This window comes from Cervus canadensis, chromosome 18 (assembly GCF_019320065.1).
Source record: "Cervus canadensis isolate Bull #8, Minnesota chromosome 18, ASM1932006v1, whole genome shotgun sequence".
NCBI lineage: Eukaryota > Metazoa > Chordata > Mammalia > Artiodactyla > Cervidae > Cervus > Cervus canadensis.
The window spans coordinates 59,201,676-59,224,315 of NC_057403.1; the positions used below are offsets into that span (position 1 = coordinate 59,201,676).

Sequence of the window (22,640 nt, forward strand, 5' to 3'; positions counted from 1 at the left end):
GGATACAGAATTTACCAAAGTAGCCAGTCATTCATTAATATGGTGGCAAACAGTCAAATATGAAGCCTTCTATTCAAATGTGGATAAAGGTAGAAACTTCATGTTGTTCGGTCACCCAGTTGTGTCCGGCTCTTTGTGACCATGTGGACTGCAGCTCACCAGCCTCCCTGTCCCTCACCATCTCCCAGAGTCTGCCCAAGTTCATGTTCATTACATCGGTGATGCCGTCTAGCCCTCTCATCCTCTGACGCCCTCTTCTCCTCCTGCCCTCAACTCCCCCCAGCATCAGGGACTTTTCCAGTGACGAACTGTAAAAAAAGAAACTTCATAAAGTTATAAAGTTTGACGCCAGCTCTAAAGTTAGCAAAAAAGCATTACATTTATTTAATTCCAAACACTGTAAAAACCCAATGATAGCTCCTGAGCCTCTCTCTCTCTCTCTCTCTTGTTTTTTGGAACTGCAGTAATTCTTTTATGGTGGTATCCAGTGAGAATCCTTCATGGAATTTTAACTTAACAGGGAATGCATGTGGCCTCTGTGGTACAACAGCTGTGTAACTACATAATTGTTTACAAATGTGCAAAATAAGTACCCAAACCAATAAAAAATAATAACTTGGGCATCCATAAAGAAGAGATACTATAAACACACAATGGCCCATACTTTCTCCATAAATAACTGTTGAAGCAAAAATACAACCACCAAAACCCCTTATTTCAAATCCCTTCCCATAAAGCAAACAGCTTTGGCAGTCTGGCAAGAAATACCATTGTGCTTTCCCAAGCGAAAATGCTTTTTTATTAACATTTATCATTTAGGTGCCATTAAAGTAACGGCAGTCAGAGTGGATTCATTTACAATAAGCCACTTGGTGTCGAGTCCACTGTGTTCTGAATGGGTTTCAAACCAGCACACAGCTTCCCATGAGCAAAGAGGCGGGAAGCACAGAGAGGCAAACAAGTATGAGAGACGGTGAGGAGGAAGGGGAGGAACAACACGTGCGTGCTAGGTAGCTTCAACCATGTCTGACTCTTCCTGACCCCATGTACCGCAGCCCGCCAGACCCCTCTGTCCATGGGAGTCTCCAGGCAAGAATACTGGAGCAGGCAGTCTTTCCCTGTTCCAGGGGATCTTCCCAACCCAGGGATCGAACTTGGGTCTCCACCATTGCAGGCGGATTCTTTACTGTCTGAGCCACCTGGGACGTGATGTGCTTGAAGTGAAAGTGAAAGTCGCTCAGTCGTGTCCCGCTCTTTGCAACCCCATGGACTGTACACTCCATGGGATTCTCCAGGCCAGCACACTGGAGTGGGGAGCCTTTCCCTTCTCCAGGGGATCTTCCCAACCCAGGGATCAAACCCAGGTCTCCCGCATTGTAGGCGGACTCTTTACCAGCCGAGCCACCAGTGAAGCTTGAAGGAATGTGCTTGAAAGATCACAAAACCATTTCCCTCGACCCCAGTCCGTGGGAAACTGTCTCCCATGAAACCGATCGTAGTTCCAAAAAGGCTGGGGACGGCTGTTTTAAATCGGCCTCCGCGTTTCCCGTCCTCACCCATTCCCCACCCAGCAGCTGTGGCGTGGCGCGAGTACTATCACACCATTCCATGTTACATCTTGTATCAAACACACAACATAGCGTATAAACACAGATTATATACGATGTCACACCTTACGTGCGTTATCAGACATGTATATGCTGTGCATCACACATCACAGGTCACGTACCTTCTCTCCACATCCTCACATGGCCCCCCCTCAAGCTCAACAGCAGACAGTGGCTCCGTGTTATGAGAGGACCATCTCGAGCCCTCACTGCGGTCTGCAAGGCCCTGTGTGACGTGGCCCCGCCTGCCTCTCGGCCTTCACCCTGACCCTCCCCCTTCACGGACTCTGTCCTAACCCCACCCAAGGGCCAACACCGTGCCAGGCGCCTCCTCACCAATCTCCAGAGGTCTTGATGACCGCCCCCCTTGCCCGAAGCGCTCTGCTGGAACATCTCTGTGCAGCCGGGCCCTCGGCATCCTTCACGAGAGATGGATGCGAGAGCTGGGCGGTGCACGGCGCGGCCGTCAGGACGCGGGAGCCCAGTGGGGAGAGGGAGCTGGATGTCCCTGGAGCACAGCGCGGGAGACGGCCGCGTGCTGGAAGGGGGCCCCACGGAGGAAGAGCTGCGGCTCACCCAGTCCCCCAAAGGCGTCCTTTTGCCTCCTGTTCCCCACTTCCCTTCCCATCCCACCAGTCACAGCCTCATGGAGATAACACAGGGATGTGGGCACACGGGCAGGCACGCTGCCCTCCTAGCTGGAGGCAGGGCGGGGACCGCAGTCCAGCTCCTGGTGCCCCGAGCTCCAGGTCTGTCTTTCTCTCTCGCCGCCTCGTAGGCAGACCGTACCCAAGCATTAGTCTGCCAGGGCTCCCGTAACAAAATATCCCACTGGGGCTTATTTTCTCACAGCGCTGGAGGCTCCAATCCCTAGGCCAAGCTGGATTCTTCTGCAGCCCCTCTCCCGGGCAGGCAAGCAGCCACCTTCTCTCCGCGTCCCCACGTGGTCTCCCCTCTATGCATGCAGCCGTGGTTCCTCCATGTACACCCGGATTTCTTCTTCTCATAAGGACACCAGTCAGATTAGATCAGGGTCCACCCTGACAGCCTTGTTTTAACTTCAGTTCAGTCGCTAAGTCGAGTCCAACTCTTTGTGACCCCATGGACTGTAGCACGCCAGGCTTCCCTGTCCTTCACCATCTCCAGGAGTTTGCTCATCTCCATTGAGCTGGTGATGCCATCCAACCATCTCCTCCTCTGTTGTTGTCTTTAACCCTAATCATGTCTTTTAAGGCCCTATCTTCAAACATAGTCATAATCTGAAGTTCTGGGGCAGGGGACCTCCACGAATGAATTTAGGAGAACACAATTCAGCCTGTAATAGGGCCCAGATAATAATAACCGTACAAGGACAGAACTCTGCCAGCCTGGTCACCAGAAATTAGCTGTCCATTCCGGCTCACGCGATGCCCTGTCCAGGGGCCCGGGAATCTGATACTGGCTATTTCCAACAGTCATTTCCTGGCAGTTTGTCGCTTGAGACCTCTAGATAGTATTTCATTATGGACGCTTCCAAGCATACCCCAAAATAGAGAAATTAGCTAAATAAAGCCATAGTCAACCATAGTTATCAACATTTATCCGTCTTGATTTGTCCACCCTGTCTCCCAAGTACTTTTTCTAGGTCATTTTCCAGCAAACCCCAGCCATCACATGCTCTCAATTACAAATGCACCAGTCTACATCTGTGATGCAGAACGAGTTCTATTTAAGATGGTACCTACCCTACTATTAACAACAGGTGCGGCATACCACCTGGTAGCTACTCCATATTCAGGTTTCCCTGACTGTCTCAGGAAAATGTCTTTGAGGCTGCGTTTCTGCTCAGTTGCTAAGACCTGTCCGACTCCTCTGTGACCCCAGGTTCCTCTCTCCATGGGATTTCCCAGGCAAGAATCCTGGAGCAGGTTACCATTTCCTCCTTCAGTCTTGGACAGTAGGTTCATTTAAATCCAAGTGAAAACAAGCTTCACAGGTTACACCTGGGGGCCAAGTCTCTAGTGCTTTTAATTCATGTAACATTTTGAAGTCAAGTGCACGCTGGCTTTGCATTCAGGGCACCTCCTCACCTGATGTGACACAAAGGGACATCAGCTAGGAAACAGGCTCGATCGAGGGCTCGATCCGCTCAGGGCTGGGAGGGTGTTGTCTTCACCAACCCGGCACAGACTGCGAATGATTTCATGCCAGGGCTGGGGTAGCGGAGCTGCTGGAAGACATGCTATTTCCCTTTGGAAGGAAGCTTTGCTCTGCATTTGGACTAATTTAAATGGCACGGGCACAGAGGGACTTTGTGAGATGTGTTTATGGAATAGTTGTGATCGATACCCGTGCAAGGCATGCGTTTATAAGTGGGAGTGCGTTCGCAGAAGGGCTTTGAGGGGGCTCCTGGGTGCCTCCTTTTTAACACTGATCAATACATACAGTCGATCACTAACAGGGGAATTGGGGGCAAACATTTGTATTCAAACTGTGTTGGGTCCCCTTATGGAAGGTTCTTTCACTCGGTCTGTTCGCTGCAAATACATTCATCAGACAATGTTATTACATAGGGAGGGAACTATAAAAACACATTTTAGACGTTAAGGTTTATCATTCCGTCATCTGTTCACACTTTAATCACCAAGATCTTTGGGGCCGGTCTTTCAAACTATTATTCCCGAACAGCTGTATGCTCTAAAATTGATAGTCTTCTTAGCTGATGGATCCACACAAAAAATTTGTTAAATATTCAGCAAAGCTCTGAATGGCTGTAGCCACCTAATCCTAAAACTTCTCTCCAAAGCATCTACAATTGCCTGATAAGAGCATTTTGTTCCTGTGTATTGAAGCAATTATTCAGTCACTGTTACTGAACATACCCAGAAATGGTATGTTTCTTCAAAAGGAATAGTGATATATTTTAAAATGCGTATTACTCCCTACTAATTTGAACATTACAAAACAATCTACACGAAATGCTGGAGGACTCGTGGTCTACTGGTTTCTCCATCACAGAGAGGCCAGCCTGGCAAGCACAGAGTCAGACACGCAGCATCTTTGGCTCATGGAGCCAGCTGGCTTTCAAGATATTCGTTCAAAATATTCTATCGTGACTTGTCCCCTTCCCTTCCTAAAACCCCTGGTGAGTGGTCATTAGGTCCTAACATCTGGCCTTGACAAACACGTAAGTTATTTGTGGTCCAGATGTCAGGACATGAACAAGCATAAAACAAGACTGCGAAGCAAGAAGAGAAACACCCACATACACCACTCAGGTCCGTTAACTTGAACCGTGTCAGGAGAAGAGGGGAGCTCTGGCACATCCCAGGTGTGCGGTGCGGCAAAGCAGTGTCGGGAAGGCTGGGCAGGGTGGGCGTGGACCCTGCAGAGGGTAGGAGCAGCCGGCCCGTCTCTTGAACGTACTGCTTCCACAAGCGAGTCTCCGGGCAGTTAACTGTATATTCAACTTGGTGCCTCTCTGCTCCATGTGGGAAACAGGTCCCCAAGTCCCTCAAATGGACAGGCCACTGGGGGACAATTAGATGTGGGTACAGAACCTGTGCTCAGGGCTCCAGGTGGGACAGACAGAGCAGTTCAACCTCGGGGACATCCCTGGGGGAAGTCACCTCCTGAGAAAGGGAACGCGGGAAGTAGAAGGAAATCAACCTCCGCTCCGGGCCCCAGCCGGGGAGACAGCACACCCGCGCTCTGGAGGCAGGCACCCGACGCAACCGCAAATCCAATCTCCGCGTGGATCGACCAGCGCCAAGTCACAGGGCGATTCATTTCGACGACGTGCTGTGGGGCCCGGAGCTGAGGACGCTGCCGCATACCGACCCGAGAAGTTCTCTGAAGAGCTGCGGGGACAGCTGCGTGGTTCGGAAGATGCTCTGATGAGGAAGGGAAGAACGCGACCCTCGTCAGAGAACGGGGGCGGCAGAGATGCACAGGACTCCCCGCCGGTGCCCCTCTCCCGCCCCCGAGCCACTGGGGCCAGGAATCTGCTGGCTGCCCTTCAGCCAGGCACCAGCCAACACTGTCTCTCTGTGATCAGTGCTGAGCTTAAATGAGTTAATCTCGTTTTCCAGATGAATTGTGATTTTGTCTCCCGCAGGCTGTGATTACGGGATAAGAGTGTGGTGTTAACAGGAGGGCTGGGGCGGGGGGTTGGGGCTCCTGGGGGCCACATTCCGCGCGCACACACAGGACTGGCCAGCTCTCACCCTCACCTCCGTCCCCAACTGCCCCATTCTATTCTTAATGGAGGGAGAAGAACGCGAGGAATCGCAGGGAACTGTGAAATGGCATGCAGGGCGATAAACCTTTCGGATGAATTATGTCACCTCGGAAGAGGTCAGAGGCCCAATCTATCTTCGTGTTTGGAAACACAGTTTATGGTCCTGACAAAATTTAAAATACATCTAGGGCGAAACAGACGTGTAAATGGCACTGAGTTTTCAACTCTCTCCACTCCCCCCCACCCCCCATTTATTTTCTGAACTATTCCTGAAACATCAGTCAACGAACAGGTATGTGCAGAGGACCTGTTACATGGGAAGCATTTCTCTGGGTGCAGTGAAGAGACAAATTCCTCAAGCCAACCCCTGGGTTCCCCCTACAAGGGGCTTTATACCTCTGGGTGACTGTGAACATCATTTTTATTTTTAAATTTAAAAAAAAATTTTTTTTGGAGTGTTAGTTATTTGCTTAAGTCATGTCCTACTCTTTTTTAGACCCCGTGGACTGTAGCCAACCAGGCTCCTCTATTCTTGGGATTTCCCAGGCAAGAATACTGGCGTGGGATGTGGAGTGTGGATATCTATAATAAATGCCCTTGGAGGCACAGATGCTGGTTCTAATCCTAGTTTTCACCTTCGTTCATTAAGAGGCGTTGAGCAAGCTGTTTACCCTTTCTGAGCCCCAGTTTTTTCATCTGAAAAGGGAGACCCAACTTTCAAGGTGTGAGGAGATGCAACAGAGGAAGTAAAGCTTCTAGCAGGTGACACGTGCTTGATAAGGAGCTACTCTGAAAACAACCGTGACTTCCCAGGGCAGTTACTGAATCACAGAATGACATTCAGACCACATGGCAGAGTGGGGCAGAAACAAGAAGATGCTGTGAGCAGGTGCCCGATTGAGCAAATGAAGATGCAGATTTTCGTTAAATTCTAATTTCAGGTACAATTTATTTCTTAGTCTAAGTATATCCCACACAATTTTCTTCAAGTGTAAATATATCTCAAACACTGCACGGGCTACATTTATACAAAGAAATTGCTGTTGTTGAGTTGCTCAGTCACGTCTGACTCTTTTGCAATCCCAGGGACTGTAGCCCACCAGGCTCCTCTGTCCATGGGGGTTCTCCAGGCAGGGATACTGGAGGGGGTTGCCATTTCCTTCTCCAGGGGATCTTCCTGACCCAGGGACCTGCATGGTGGGTAGATTCTTTACCACTGAGATACCAGGGAAGCCCCTCACAGACATGCAGAAACACAGCTCAGATTGAATTGGGTGTCTTCTATTTTACACGGTCACGCTAGGATGCTAGATGTAGGATTTGAGTCTTAACAGCTACAAAACTCGGGGATGGATATCCTACTTCTCGAGGTGCAGTTTCCTCAGCTACAGGATGAGGTTAACTGTAAAATAAGCCCTGCCCCATTCACATGGCTGCACGAGAGCCCAAGTGAGGATGGGAGCATGCTCTGCGGACTGGGCCGCCTCACCCCTGCCTTCTCTACTGCTCGCTTTCTGGCTTGTCTACTCATTGCTTGAGAACAGAAACTCATCTTAACGCTTAGAGAAGCCGGTCGTCTTCCAGAGGGGACTGTTTGGCGGGGGGAAGCCCTGGTCTAAGGCTCTCTGGTGGATGAGGGCGATTGCCTCTCTGACCAGAAGCACTTCTCCCCTGCCCCAGGCATACCCCTGAGCACCCAGCAGGACTGTGCCTCTGAGGACAGCATTCCTGCCAAGGGTGGCCTCTGACCCTCAGAGTCTGCAGTGAGGCTTCTCAATAGGAGGTGCCCCAGGTTCCCCCAGAGGAGCTGCAGAGGAGGAACTGTCTATCCCTGATTATTCTTTCCTATTCCCCAGTGGCTCAGACAGTAAAGAATCTGCCTGCAGATGCAGGAGACTTGGGTTTGATCCCTGGGTCTGGAAGATCCCCTGGAGAAGGAAATAGCAACCCACTCCAGTATTCTTGCCTAGAGAATTCCATGGACAGGGGAGCCTGGTGGGCTACAGTCCATGGGGTCGCAGAGAGTCAGACAGGACTGAACAACTAACACTTGGACTTTTCATTCTTTTTGAGTCGGCAATTGTAATCTGGAGAGGCTAGCTACTTCGGGTTGCAAAATTTCTACCTGTTCAGAACACTGCACTTGGACCATTTTGGTATAAATCCTGGCTTGTCCACTCCCTAGATACAGGCCACTAGCTTAATCCCCTGAACTCCATTTTATACAAGAGTACTATGAAGACCTATCAGACAGAGTCATTGGGAATATTACATAAGATTTTTGAGCAAGTCATTCCCATAAGTCACTGGGAATTATTACATAATACAGAATTATGTCACCACCTTCCTCCTTAGCACATGTTTAGTATGAAAAGAATACTAATTTCTTTTTTAAGTGTAGGCAAACACACTAACCAATGAAGTCCTAAATTACTCTAGGTGATCATTTAATTTCAAGTGGCATTGTTTTGGTACATATTTCTCAGCCAACAGATACAGGAAGGCACCAACTAAAGAACGGAGGGGGGGTCTTTTATGCTTGAAAAGTTGGACCACCGCTGACTTCGAGCACTACTGGTCCTCACGTCCCTGTCCACTCCTGACGTGGCAGAGAGGGCTCTGATTCAGACTCTTCCAGACTCTGCAAAAGCCCCAGAATGATCGGAGAAAGAGGCTGAAACAAGGAGCCCATGAAGGTGTCCAGGGCCCCCGGTGCGTCTGTGATGCTGCAGGTGACGAGGCGTGGGCATGCACGCATTGCTGATCTTTTACACAGCGGGTGCTTTTTTCTATTCAAACGTCTGGAGTTTCTGCACAAGTGTTGGGGGAAAATAAGAGATTTCTGCAGGCAGGTGAATCTGACCAGGGTAAGTTTTTAAGATATCTGAGAACAGTTTTTGCCCTTAAAGTCTCCTACTCTGAATGGGAGTGAAGGGTGGAATGGGGGTGAGACGGGGAAAAGAAGTGAATTCAGCTTTAGGAAAACCCTGCCATCTGTGACTGCACAGTGGAAGGCAAGCTTCCAGATGAGACAAATCTATCTAACTCAGTTCTACATCCACAGCTCTAAATCACGAAACAACGTCACTAAAAAAAGGCCGTTTAGTGAATACACAGACGAATGAATGCCTGTACCTCGCAAGTCAGTCTTTAATCAAGATACACTACCACCACCTGGTGGCAAAGGACCAGAATTGCAGGAATAAGGGTTTGGTTTGTATTTTTTTCTCATATTTAATTAGTGTGCATAGAAGTAGCCTACTCTGATGGTGTATGTGGCATTCCACAGAGTCACCAAATACAAAGAACCAGAGCAAATAAAAAAATCAAATAAATATTAAACTCTTTTTTTTAGATAATCCCAAACAGCATCAGATATTCCTAGTTATGCCCTGTCATTTTAAATATTTGTTTCATGAAATGCTCCTTCCTGGTTTTTCTGGGCTGCACAACGGCAGGCTAAGAGCTGAGCCGAGGCTGGGCTCTCGGGTCAGCTCAGCGAGCATGTGAGGGGTGGGGGTGCTCAACTGACAAGTGAAGACAGAACAAAGGCAGAGCCGTGCTCCGCACGCCGCCACTCTTACGGCCACGTTTGCCTGTCCGTGTCCTCTATTCTCTCTAAAGGAGACCCTTTGACTCTTTCCACTGTGTTTGTTTTGTGTTTCACATGGGCCATGTTGTCAGCTAGGCCCAGAGGCTACAATGGATGTAAAGTACTGGGCAGGAAAACGCTTGATAAATGTAAACAATATGCAGACAGAAAATCCTCTCAGATGAAAAAAATCCACATACGTGTTTAGTGGCCATCAGACTGAATGCAAATGGTGGTGGAAAATATAAGAGGCTGGTTTTTTAATATCAAAGAAAATCACAGCCTTCTCTCTAACACTGAAAACAGCGCTGCGCTAAAAAGGAGTAGGTAAGCAACTGAATCAGGCAGCTGGTCTTCAGCACACAAACATCACTGCCCATGCCCTGACCTTGGATGCGATGCTGTCCTTCTGGAAGTGTTAAGTGAGGGGGGAGCTAAGGTGAGAAAACCAGGAATGCTGCTATTTTTTAAGGCCCCCTCTTACAAAAGTAAAAGAGCTGGCCTGGCTTGCAGATGAAGCCACGTGATGCCAATGCTTGGAAACTGCTGGGTCTCAGTTGTTTTCCAAGTCACCGCACCAGCAGTCTTGCCTGAAAGAAAGGAGTCAGTAGGGAGAAAATAAATAGAGCATTTCCAGAACTCGCCCGGCAGCTCGGAAAACTGTCTGCTTACCATTACGCAGCTTTAACATGTCATAATCATTTTCACAGTAAAGACACCCTTCCTGCAGTTTAGACCAAGAATGCATGACTAATTTTAACCACTTGTGCAAATCTCCTAATGGAAATTTCAAACAGCTTTTTATGGATTGGAGTTTCGTCAACTGTACGGAGAGAGCCCAGCAGATACCAAGCTGGGATGCTCCTTGCATCGACCCGTTTCCACCTTCATGAGGCCCTCAGCAACAGCGGGCAATCACACGGTCCTTACAGGAACTGCTGCTTGGGACCTCATCTATCATACGCGCCACGTGTGAAAAAGGAGAACCAAGTCTCAGGCCAGGGCAGACCAATGAGAAGGAAAGGTGGCTGGTGTGTTACCCTCTCAAGCCTCAGCAGAGACTCAGGTGACGGTAGACTCTAGCGGTCGCCTGCTTGGGGTCTCACTAGCTTCAGATCACAGGGCGCTAAGGTGGGCAGACGTGCTCCCATTTTTCAGGCTGAACCTGAAGCTCAGAAAGGTCAGATCACTGGTGGAGGGTAACACGACGGCTAGCAGTTAAAAAAGAGTCCAAACTGCCCCTTTCCACCAGACTGGGTTGAAGGACATCACGATGTGAACCACACAGCTGGGAGATTTAAGAAGCAAGTTCCCTTCGAGACGGATGGCTGTGATGGTCGCACAATACTGTGAATACACTTAATACCACCGAATTAGATGCTTACACACGGTTAAAATGGGAAATTTTATGGTATATAAATTTGACAAGTGAAAAAAAAAAGGAATTAAGTTCAAAACCTCCTTTCCGCTGAGACTGAGAAGAGGAAAACGGTCACAGTCTTACGGCTGAAGAAAACTGTTTTACCTGCTGTGCTAGAAATTCATAGAATTTAAAAAAAAAATTAATGAAAAAATCTTCCCATTTAGGAGGTCAAGATCTGTGGGATGGTTAGAAACATATCTAGGTTTTTTTTTTTTAATTTATTTTCCTGTCCCCCCAGTCCAAACATGTGGACTTTCTGGGGTTTCCCAGTCTCCCTTACAGAGATCTTAATGCCTCTCCAGTAGCACTTTTCGCAGGAGACGGGGAGAAGCAGAGACCAGCCTCAGAGGCAGACAAGGCGAAGGGCTGCCTGGGGTGGTGCCAATGCAGACAGGAGGAGCAGGGAGAAAACACGAGAGCCAGGGTTAAGGTCCTCCCCTCTGCCCTCCTGGCTGAAGTCAAGTTCCTCCAGCCCTCCGACTGACCCCTCTCCTTCAGGGACGCCCGTCCTGACCCCACTCGTCATCGCGGGGTCCTGAAAGGCCAGACACTTGCCTCTGAGACTGACTCCCTTCGCAAAGAGCAGAGTTCTCCTGTGCTGCTGGAGGACAGAAGCTCCAGGGCAGGTGTCTGTGGCTCAAGCCCAGGACTCCGGTGGGGGGTGGCGGTGGCGGGAAAGGGTGGCATCAGGTCTGAAGAATGCACATGGTGATTCCTTCTGTGGTGCACATGGCGGGACTAAAAGGGGGTGGAGAGGGTGCAAATGCTCCAGGAAAGGGTTTCCCATGGCCCCAGAGCACTCTGCTCTCCTCTATGCATGTTCTGCTTCCCGGGTGGCTCAGTGGTAAAGAATCTGCCTGCCAACGCAGGAGATCTGAGTTTGATCCCTGGGTCGGGAAGATCCCCTGGAGAAGGAAATGACAACCCACTCCAGTGTGCTTGCCTGGAGAACCCCATGGACAGAGGAGCCCGGTGGGCTACAGTCCATGGAGTCGGAAAGAGTTGGACATGACTAAGAGACTCAACAACAGCATGCGTGGTCTGAAAAATGTGTCCCGGACACACTGGCCGCCTCTTTCCTTCCCCTTGCCGTGTGCGACTCATGTTCTCTTTCGCCACCGCTGGCCTTCCACCTGGACATGCAGTCACGTGCCTGCCCCTGTGTCTGCGCGGTCCTGGTGTCAGGAACCCCCGCGCTTCCTCCTGTGCGCCTATTACTGGAGCCGTCCGCTGCCCCGCCCACGCGGGGAGAGGAGCCGTCACATGGGCAACTCGTGCTGAATGTCCATCTCAGGGCCATGACCTGAGCTCAGCCCAACAGGGTCCCCAGGCGCCCGCAACCCAACTCTCTGGTCCACCACATGGTGCAGACACATCACCTTTGTGTGTTATCCTCAAGCCCTTCTCCTCCTCCTGGTCCCCCAATTCCCCACGCAGAGAAGGAAACTCAGAGTGAGGCAGGTGGAGAGATGGGGGGTCGGATGGAGTGGGTGGCTGGTTAGTTCCAAGTCCGAGGCTGCCACGTGCTGTAAGGCCACCAGACTTTCACTCTCCCCACCTGTCACATGGGGATGACCTGGGAACATCAGGAAGAAGTGAGCTAAGGAAATAACCACAAAAAAACGCCTGGGTGGCGCTCATTACCTGCTGGGCCTATTAAAGTGCTTTCCGGAACCTGCACATTTCATTCTCCATCTCCCTGTGAGATTATCACTCTCTCAAAGATAACGAGATTAAGTACAGAGAAGCTGATTAACTTGCCCAGGCCACACAGCTTTGCCCGGCAGAGTCTGGATTCAGCCCAGGGCAGCCTGGCCCAGACTGTTTGTCCCATCACACTTCTACTACAGCCCTCACTGAAGGTGCTTAATAAACACAGATTCCTTCCTCTGCCGCCCACCCCCAACCCCCAGCCTTTTCAGATTCTTTTCACCATAGTCCTTTGGGTCGATTTTCAATAAACTTCAATCCTCCGGGTGTTGTACTGTTTAGCTTTCTTGCATTAGCTGGAAACTGTTCAATAAATATTCATTAAGCACCCGTTCTGTGCCAAGTACCATGCTAGCGACGGCCGCTTCTCCAGTCCTGGCCCTGGAGGACACAGCCAGAGAGACCTCGCGGTGACTGCAGCCACGCTCACTGCAGGCCCATAAATGCCGCAAGAAATCCTACACGGAAAAACAACGGGGCGGCAAAGTAAGAAGCGGTCATGTAGGTCAGAGGGCAGATCCCTGGGTGCTGGCCTGGCCCCGCCCCCAGGCTCACGTGCCCCTGGTCCTTGGACCTAGCAGATTTCTTCGTGCAGGCAGCACTGACTCTGAACCTGACCTGTGAACTTCTGTAAGTATCCTTGGTCCACCTACCAATGTCTGTCACAAAAAGGACCCAAGGAGAGGGTTTCAAGGTGGGGGTGTCACCAGCATCTTGAGGAAGGTGTTTCCACATCCTATGGGACCAGCCACCCACAGCAGAAGGCTCAGCATCCTGGCTCCCCAGTCACCTATCCTCCCCAAGGCAGACGGTGCCCTGCGACCCTGTGACCAAAAATGCCCAAAGCGCAGGGAAGGGACAGTGCCGTCCTCAGCCAAGAACCGCTCTCTCAGACAGAAGATGTGACTGCAAGTCAGACGATCCCTGACAGATGTCCCAATATCGTTTTCTGGTCTGGAGAGACAGAACACAGGAACAGGGTAGAGAGTTCCATCAAGTTCAAAGGTGACTTAGAGCTGGCCAGAAGATAATTTCAGGGAAAGTGCCCGAAGAAATACAAACCTCACTTAAGCGAGGTGCCACCTGGTGGAGGGTGCAGGTCTCAGTAATCAGGGAGAACAAGTGAGGCATTCTCTTTAAGAAATATGAATCAATGATAACCGTTGCGTCTATAAAAAGGCAGTTGTCTTAGAAGCACTGGTGACCAGGAGAAATGAGTTCACACATTGGCCAGGGGGCTCCTGGGCTCTTAAGAAATCTCAGGATGCTGACAGCCAGGCATAGCATTCCATGGCAGGTAACTCTGACACTGTCCGATATGACATCACTGCTTCCTTACTGCAGAGAAATCATTTAACCACAGGAACACTTACATAAAAGGATGAAAGCTCTCTTTACAACCACCCTATAAGTACTATAATAATCTCCTTTTAAAGATGAGCAGAATAAACACAGAGAGCTTAAGCTACTTGTCCAAAGTCACACAGCTAAATACAGCAGAAACTAACTCCAAACTCAGACAACCAGTGTTGGAATTAAGCCTAAAAATGACAGAATTAAACATAAAAATATTGAGATAATAAAAATGAGAACAATAATGCTATGGTGTTGGCATAGCTTCACACATGTGGTATTTTAAGAACTTGTAATGTCTGAGTTTGGCCTTTGGGAATAGGGGTTGGCCAGCTACAGCCCCTGGGCCAAATCTGGCCCATTGCTTGTTTTTATCAATAAAGTTTTATTGTTATGATTAAGAAGGATGGTGAGTGAATCTGAAGGGATAAAAGAAATGTACTCTGTGAATAAATTTCTAAAGTTCTTTCTTTTCCAAAAAGCTGTCAAACGAAATACTGTCTGTTTTTCAGACAATATAACTGAGGTACAGTTCAGTTCAGTTCAGTCGCTCAGTCGTGTCCGACTCTTTGCGACCTCATGGACTGCAGCATGCCAGGCACCCCTGTCCAACACCAACTCTTGGAGTTTACTCAAACTCATGTCCATTGAGTCAGTGATGCCATCCAACCATCTCATCCTCTGTCGTCCTCTTCTCCTCCCACCTTCAATCTTTCCCAGCATCAGGGTCTGGTTAACTTTAGATACTTGCTTTTTCCAAAGGAACTATCTATCTCATTCAGCAATAATTTTTTTTTCTTTAAAAAAAAATAAAGTTTTACTGGAACACAGCCAGCTCCACTCACTTATGTATTGTCTGGGACTGATTTCATATTAAAGGGTTAAATTGTTGTGGCAGAGAGTATTGGCACTGCAAAGCCAGAAATATTTACCATGTGGCCCTTTATAGAAAAAAGTCTGCTCACCCCTACTCTAGAATTATACACTAGCCTAACAGTTTCAGTTTTAAATGTGTAAGTGGTAGTCACTACAGCAGTGTGACTATAGGCAAAAATATCACAAAATTTATAAAAATATCACAAGATTAAGTAAACTTAAGGTTCATAATTGAAGTGTAGTTTATTATATATATATGCAAATTACTTACATTCTTGGGAAGTTTGTCAGTAAAAATACTTAAAAAGGAAATCAAAATATTACATTTGTAAATACACTATCACGTTCCCAAGCTCTTCACTTAGATGCATGAGTGAACTGAAATAGTATTCTATAGCTCCTCCAAAATGACTGCTAAAAGTTTTCAGGCTTGCAAACAACATAGTAAGAATTGTAAACTGAACTTACAAGCCTAGAAAAAAAAGCTAGGATTTGCAACATGTCACATGAGTAAAGGAATTTTTAATTGAAAAACCGAGGCAAGGCTCTCAATGTTGTCTTCCGCTCACAAGGCTGCCCTAGGAGCCTGCAGAAACCCTCAGTGATCATCCAAGTCTCGAATCTTCTCCCCTCTGCTGGTTGGTGGGAAAGATAAGACCGTATACTCCTCAGCAAACCTGACTCTTAACTGGCACTGACGCCTGAATCCAGACCCAGTCTGGGTTGTGTGGCTCAGTTTAGATTGTGAATCCATTTGATAACGGGGGCTGAGCCAGGCCAAAGGCTCCCACAGAGGAGAGACCCCAAGCAAAGATGCCAATGTGAGAATTAATTTTAAGACACACACACATGTACATGCTGGCTCAGTGGTACAGAATCCGTCTGCCAATGCAGGAGACACAGGTTTGATCCCTGGGTGGGAAAGATCCCCTAGAGAAGGAAATGGCAACCCACTCCAGTAATGTTGCCTGGGAGATCCCATGGATAGGAGAGGAGCCTGATGGGCTGCAGTCCATGGGGTTGCCGAAGAGGTGGACACGACTCAGCAACGAAACAGCAACAACACATACACATTTATGTGTGTGTGCCTGTGTGTGTACACCCATACCCACAAAAGGACAATGGAAACACCGCTTGATATTATTTTATACGGCGTCTGTAACTCATCAGGCCCCTTCACACACACACTCTCCCGATCGGGTGAAATGCTCCAGCCACTCAGTGCCTACGTGAGCTTTGGAAGGAGGATGCTCTGTCGTGATACCCGCCGATTAGCAGCATGGCCTTGAGCAGATAGGCTAGCCATTTGGTTTCCCAGCACTAAGCTGGGGGTAATTAATAACAGCTACCTCAAGGGCAACGGTCAGGGTTAGAACAGAGTGTGTGGAATGCATGCTTGGCACCCAGCCTGCTATGCAGCAGTGGTAACACAGGTTCTTAGCTGCTGTCACTGGGACCAGCATCATTCTAGAAAAACGCTGCACGGTCAGAACCACAGGCGTGATTATCCCCCTCGAGGAGGAAGATGCCGGGCGCTGAGAGTTTAAGAGACTCGCCGGAGGCCTGTAACCCGGGCAGCGGCACCATACCTCGGACTCCCAGGCCAGGTGTCAATAATATTTGCCCTGTTCCCTGCACGTACTGCTGCGTCTCAAGCTTGACCACCGTCAGAATCACCTGGAGGGCTTCAGCAGGCCCCACCCCTGGGGGTTCTGATTCAGTAGACCTGTGGGGGGTGCTCAAGAATCTGTGTCTTTAACAAGTTTCCAAGTGATGGCAAGGCTGCTGGGTCAGGGGAGCCCACTGTGAAAACCACTGGTCTGACTCAGTACACCTCCCCTTCCTTCCACAGTCATTCTGGGGCATACTCCTGGGCCACTGAAAGGTTTGGCACCTGGTCAGAGCTCACTAACTGGCTTTGATTATTTCATTTTCGCCCTGCATCCATCCATTCTGTCGGCCTCTTGGGTCTCTCAGCTAACAGCTTCACCCCCATTTCTCTGATCCAGGTGAGCAAGACCCCTTGGATTCAGGACAGGCTGTTTTCTTGGCAGCTGGTGACCTGGCTGCTCTGCACAAAGACTGCCTGTCCAGCTTGGCTCTGCTGCCTCCCACCCAGCCCCCCAGTCCTCCTGGGCTGGCCACAGCCTCCCTGGTGGGCCCTGGGTGTCACTCACGATGGAGCAGTGTAAACACCCCCATGAACTACCTCGGTCGTGACAGACAAGGGACTCAGCTCACAAATGAGGGCAGGGATGTGCCCTGTAATCAAAGCGACTACACACAGCCAGGTATGGCAGGAGGGACAAAAAAAAAACTCACTCACGGACTGATTTCCTGCTTCCTGCTTGCAAGAGGAGGGAAGAGGCTCAAAAGACACAAGAGACTATTAAAAGGGAATGAGGGGAGGGGAGGGGAGGGGGAGCTTTGCTCCCCAGAGCTGAGAACATGTAAATGCGTGTGGATAAAAAGACCATAACAATAACAAGAGTAACAATAATAATAACAATAAATGGAGCTAGCACTAGTGCGGCGTTCATAGTTGAAGAGTATTTTGACAACAAATGTTCGTATTTCATTTGAAATTTATGAAACCTTTGTGCCTGTAATCCCATGAGCAGCAACACGGTAAATGAAAGTAGCAGGCAGTCCAGATTAATAATATTTTGCCTCTCACGGGAAGGACATTTGAAAGAAGAAGCTTGCTTTATCTGTCCCCCGTTTTCACGGCCCCAGTATTGGAACAGACGGAGGCTTCTAAGATTGGCCAGGAAATATTTATAGACATGTTATTAATTTATGGGAAACTGAAGGGCCCACCTCAAGGTTTAAGTAGGCCATTCAGAAACAGGCAGGAGGAGATGTGAGATGCACAGCAGAACGTGGTGACAAAAAAGTGTGGTGGGGTGACTTGGAGCTTAAATCTAAGGCGGGGAGAGTACCCTCCCTGAGCTGGAAGAGTTGATATTCTAATAAAGCGTTCTTAGGAGAAAAAGCAATCTGTTCACATATGAATTCTGCCATATGCTTCCATCTTTTCATGGTCTACAAGGCCACGTCAGTAATTTCCAGTAGTTACATGGGCACGCGGGATGCCTTGGCTGGTTAATGTGAATAAATGGGCTGGATTTACTGTTTTTCTAATGCTCAACCGACACACCGTGTAGGTTGCTACCAGAAGCAAAGTGGGATTTATGGCTTTGCACTGAATTTCAAACAGACGCTGGAGCTAAGCAACGGAAAGTCAGACTGATGTGTTGTCCAGGGTTTCTCGGTGAAGGCTGCTGCTCCCTTGACAAAGCCCAGGGTATTGTCTGAGGAGAGGGGAGAAAGGTCCCCTGAAAATATGGCTCTTTCTGTTTGAGTGGCTGCCGATGCACTCGAGGACGTGGCCGTGGCCTGATCACAGCTGCGCGTGCCCCATGGGCCTCCTGGGTTTCCTCTGACCCTGGCCCTAACCCATTCATGTTTCTAAATTGTCTTTATGTTCCTTTAAGTTTTTATTGAAATAGAGTTGATTTCCAGTGATGGGTTAGTTTCAGGCATACAGAAGCAAAGTGACTCAGTCACACGTATAACTGAGTATAAACACAAATATATATGTTCTTTTTTAGATTCTTTTCCATCAGATGTTACAGATGTTGAGTAGAGTTTCCTGTGCTCTGTATACAGTAGGTCCTTGTGGGTAATCTACTCTGGATACAGGAGTGGGTATACTTTAATCCCCAAATTCTAATTAATCCCTCCCCTTCCTCCTTTAGAAACTATACGTTTATTTTCTATGTCTGTGAGGTTATTTCTGTTTTGCAAATAAGTTCATTTGGACCACTAGATACCACATACAAGCAATATCATATATTTGCCTTTTTCTGTCTGACCCCCATGTTCACTGCAGCACTATTCACAATAGCCAAGACACAGAAACAACTTAAAAGTCCATCAACAGATGAATGGATAAAGAAGACATGGTACATATACGCAATGGAATATTATACAGCCATAAAAAAGAATGAAACGCTGCCGTCTGCAGCAACATGGATGGGTCTAGAGAGTATCATACTAAGTGAAGTAAATCAAATTGGCTTTAAATCCTGTTTTTTACATAGGGTTGCCCTCCTGACAACCGCAGAGAGTACATTTCTCTTACAGATCAACCAGCTCCACTCACTGGTTCTAAGATCACAGGATTTAAGTTTGCATTATCTCACACCACAACTGTAGATGGCGAAGAGAGATAGCATCACCGCGGTGACTAGAGAAGAATGAAACCTCCTAGACCAGCACCACTTGCCCTGGCATTCCTGACACATTGGGCTGTCTAATTTTCTGGGTGGGGGTTGGTTGGGGGGGCTGTTCTGGGCATCACGGGACGGTCTGCAGCATTCCTGCCCTACCTGCCAGATGCCAGCAACCACGTCCCCACAGGCCTGACAGCTGTGACGGCCGGAAGGTCTGCAAACACAGCCGCATGTCCCCACGGGGCGACACTGCAGTCTGCACTGCGCGCCCCCGAGACACTCCTCTGTGACCGTCCGTTCTGTGTACACGCTGAGCAAAGCCGCATGTCCACTGCCGCGCACACGTGCCGCCCAGACGGGAAAATCTTTAACACAGATTTTTTTAAACAAGGAGAAGTGGGATTAAAACAGGGATTCATGGCGGCTGACAGAACAAGCTGCACAGTTTGGCGACAGGACCTGGAAGCGATAAATAAAAGTAAAATTTACTGAAATCCAGAGCACCCCCCTGTGATAGAGAGGGAAATGTATGTATGGGTGGGGGGGGGCGTGGGGGAGGGGGACTGGACTTCTACCATGGCAGTAAAACCCCGGAGGTGGGTGTCAACACCACCAGGCCAACAAAATCAGGAACGACTTCTGAGTTGAGGACCCAGGTCGGGGCGGGGGCGGGGGGAGTGCAGATAATTGCTATTCAACAGGCACGCTATCTACAACAAAGCAACACGCATTTGCAAGCATCTTGCTCCACTTTAAGGAAAGAGAGATCTGAAAGGTGAGATCCAGATGACAAATAAAAACGAGTAATGCGATGATGTCCACATGGGCTTTCCAAATCTTCTGTGGGCAAATCTTCATAGCAAAGAAGAGCCGCAAGAGTAAGGAGGAGATGTGTGTTTGAAAACCCATGCTCTATCTTAAAAAAAAAGAGAAAAGAGGCATTCTATGAGATACTAATCTGTGTGTGTTTTCTTCTAAATAATAAGGCTTATCACTAAAATGACAGGGAAGCCTGGCATGCTGCAGTCCATGGAGATGCAAAGAGTTGGACATGACTGAGCAACTGAATTAAGTCACTAAAAAGCTTGACTTTTTAAGAAAATGAGATTTGGTTTCCTGTGACTTCTAATAAAATATGGCACAGGCACTCCACTAGGGAAAACGGGATATTCCCACCCCGATTTAAGGAACATGAAATTAAGATGGTCATTGTGGTGAGCACGGATCATAAATAACTTATTTATGGGGCTCCACTAGCAATCTCAGCCCCTGCACCCAATATGTTCTCACTTGTAAGTGCAATAAACATGAACGTGAAGGATTTGGGCATATGGCCCTTGTAGTTGGAGAGGAACAACTATAAATCTACAGGTGTTACCTGTAAGGGTTCATTCTATGTGTTGGAGCCCAAAGTCCCCGCATTCTTCAAGACCGGATGTCAGCCAGGTGTTGGTAACTGCAGCGAATGGGCATGCCTCTATGATGCTTCACTATGAACCAAAGAATTGATGAAAACTGTGGTACTGGAGAAGACTCTGGAAGGTCCCTTGGACAGCAAGGAGATCAGACCAGTCAATCCTAAAGAAATCAACCCTGAATATTCACTGGAAGGACTGATGCTGAAGCTGAAGCTCCAATATTTCGGCCATTCAATGTGAAGAGCTGACTCATTGGAAAAGAGCCTGATGCTGGGAAAGATTGAAGGAAGGAGGAGAAGGGGACGACAGACAATGAGATAGTTGGATGGCATCACCGATTCAATGGACATGAGTCTGAGCGAACTCTGGGCAATAGTGAAGGACAATGAAGCCTGGCATGCTGTATGTAGTCCATGGGGTCAAAAAGAGTCAGACACGACTGAGCCAGTGAGTGACGAACAGCAACGATCTCCGTAAAGACAGCGTGCACTTGGGGAGGACTGCAGCGTTAGGAAATGGTAAGGAAACCATGGTTTCCTCTGCTCTTGAAGAAAATCGGTCACTCACGCAGAAGGCCTTGGAAGGCTGCCGCTTCTCTTCCCTGCACCACTGTGGCTGAGAGCAGCGTGGAGAGATGGACTGTGTAAAGCCTCTGGAGTTAGTCAGTCCAGGGTCCAAGCTGAACCACACCCTCGGCCTGGCACATCAGTTTCCCCCTCTGCAAACTGGGCTCTCTCTCTGTGCAGGACTCATGTAACGTGAGAAGATGCTCTTCAAGACACCCAGCAGGCCAATTCTGGGTCTTCCTTTCCATCTTTGTCATTGGATAAAACTAATTTGCAGATGAAGTGACTGTAAGCCTTTTGCATGAAAGGAGTTCACCAAAATCAGACAGACGAATGGGAATCAGGGTGGGTGGGAGGCGGGGGGGGGGGGAATTCTGCCCGGCAGCCTGGACTCTGGAATTGCAAACAAGAGGCACACAGCTGGAATTCCAGGCCCTGGGGGTCAGGCTATTCCTCTGTTGTACAAACACCAGGGGAAATACTGTGCTTTCACTTTTATGAACTTCTAAAGCAATGAAGACTTGTATTCAAAGCACTCTTACTTTGAAAAAGAAGTCATTAATACATCTGATGAAGTCAGAACCCATTAGTGAAGCTGTTATCGAATGCTTCTGCTCAGAGAGAATTATCAAAGGGGGGTCTAGAGATGGCATTGGACATATAGATTGGGGCCTGGTGGAACGCCTGCAGAAGCCTGAACACAAAGGCTCCAGCCACCTGCAATATCTGAGAATACCTGAGTATTGATGCGATGCTAAGAGAAACATCAAGCCATCCTGGACAGGCTGACGGGTGCTCTTGAAGTGCATGCATATGCAATACATCCCACTGTACCGTTTGCACAGAATTGCTGGTAGGGCTTAAATAATTCACGGACTTAATGGTAGAGTTTATTCATACACACATCCAGCCGGTAGCTGGAAAATGGCCTGGAGGGAGGAAGGAAGACAAAGAACCGGGCCAGGTGTGTTCTTTGGAGTCTGAGGCTATGGGGGCATTGAAATCTGTGTCCTCTTTCCATCAAATGCTTTCAGATACTCATTCAGCAAACATCTCTTAGGTGACCACCATGTCCACATCTGGCCCTAGGCCACAACAGGGCCCTGACCTCGAAGAGTTGGCTGTGTAGGGTGGGGTGTTAGAAAGAAAGCAGTATTCTGAGGGTTGTCACAATGTTAAGGAAGGTTTTATTCAGGGCTATAGGGGTCAAGACCATAGCAAGAGGGGGAGTGATCAGACTCAACTCCGAATACAGTAAAGACAGCTGGGAATTTATCACCAAGGAGTGGGTTGGGAAAGGCAGGGTGAAGTTGGTAGATAAAAAAAAAAAAATTACTAAGAAGAGACATCAAGGGTAGAGGAGTTCTTGCTGAAGACAGGCCTGGGGAATCAGATACCAAGGGTGGAGGGATGCTCTCTAACCTGACTCGGGCTTCTTGCTCAGCCTGAGCTACGCAGACCTGGCCAGGCTGGGGCCCACGAACACTGTGCTCTAATTGAGAAGTGGGCTCAGAGGACCGGGCTCAAGTTTGGTCAAGAAGAGCCTTTGTCTGGGGGGGGAAGGGAGGGCAGAGTTTGGCCCCGGACACTGCAGGACTGAGCAAAGGCTTTTTAAAGACACATGAGGCTTGGGGTGGG

The 22,640-nt window shown here is 48.7% G+C and overlaps 1 protein-coding gene across 5 annotated transcripts in view; it reads right to left on the minus strand.

The window, feature by feature from the left end:
* The window catches only part of WWOX (WW domain containing oxidoreductase), an 886,111-nt gene that overhangs the window by 398,801 nt on the left and 464,670 nt on the right, over positions 1-22,640 (minus strand). The window lies entirely within an intron of this gene.